General features: G+C 27.9%; 1 pseudogene; it reads left to right on the forward strand.

Moving 5' to 3' along the window:
• Positions 1-794: 794 nt before the first annotated feature.
• Positions 795-913, forward strand: LOC111741992 (annotated as a pseudogene).
• The last annotated feature ends 272 nt before the right edge of the window (positions 914-1,185 follow it).

Here is a 1,185-nt window from a genome sequence, read left to right on the forward strand (position 1 = left end):
ACATATATGTATAATACACATATATATAATATGTGTGTATATATATGTGTGTGTGTGCATATATATATACACATATTATATATATGCCTTACTGTTAAATTGTACACCTGACCCTTACTGGATTTTGTTAACCAATGTCATCATAATAAAATATTATTTTAAATAAAGAAAAAAAAGTTTATATTTTTGTCCTAAACTCCAAACTTAACTATGCTGATTGAAGATTATAATCTTTGATAACTCTCTTCAAAGTCTTCTGAGACTCAGTACATAATAAATTTTTTAAAGATTTTGTATGTATGCTTGAAAAAATGTCTTTTTATTAATTATTACATGTAGAACTCTGTGTCCATTAGGGTAAACCTGATGATTACGTCGTGGATATATATATACAGACACACACATACATATATATAAAATTTAGATTCCTTAACCATCGATTAATAAGTTATGTGTTGAAACTACTACTAAAATTGTAGATTTATTAATTTCTCCCTGTATTTCACTCAATACATACTTCATTTATTTTGAGGCTATTTTATTACTTATGTACACACATAATACTATATATTCTTGGGAAATTGAAATTGGATCATTAGTGATACTCTCTACTTCAATAACTTAGTGTCTTAAAGTGTATTTTATTTAATATTAATATAACTATTTATTTGTGTTAGTATTCATCTGAAATGTCTTCATTTTTGCTTTCTCCTTTGGTTTTTGCTTGTCTTTATATTTCACGTGTCTCTTGTAATTAGCATTTAGCAAGATTTGGGTTGTTATCAACAATCTGGGTCTATAGCCATGCCACCCTGAACGTGCCTCATCTTGTCTGATCTCAGAAGCCAAGCAGGGTCGGGCCTGGTTAGTACTTGGATGGGAGACCACCTAGGAAGACCATGTGCTGTAAGCATAAAAATAAACAAACAAAACAAACAAACAATCTTTCAGAATTTGTCTTTGAACCAATTAAAATTTTCCATATATATAATTATTGATTTATTTAGATCTGTTACTCTCCTCCTATATTTTCATCATGTCCCATTTTTACATTTCTTTTTAATATTTTCTTTTTAAAATTGATAACTATATCTCTTTTAATAAAATTAAAAGTTAGCATGTTTTCACATTTCCTGGTTTCCCTTCACCATTTCCTTTTCTGATATAAGTTTTACATGTAATGAT

Source organism: Pteropus vampyrus, unplaced genomic scaffold (assembly GCF_000151845.1).
Source record: "Pteropus vampyrus isolate Shadow unplaced genomic scaffold, Pvam_2.0 Scaffold84, whole genome shotgun sequence".
NCBI classification, from domain to species: domain Eukaryota; kingdom Metazoa; phylum Chordata; class Mammalia; order Chiroptera; family Pteropodidae; genus Pteropus; species Pteropus vampyrus.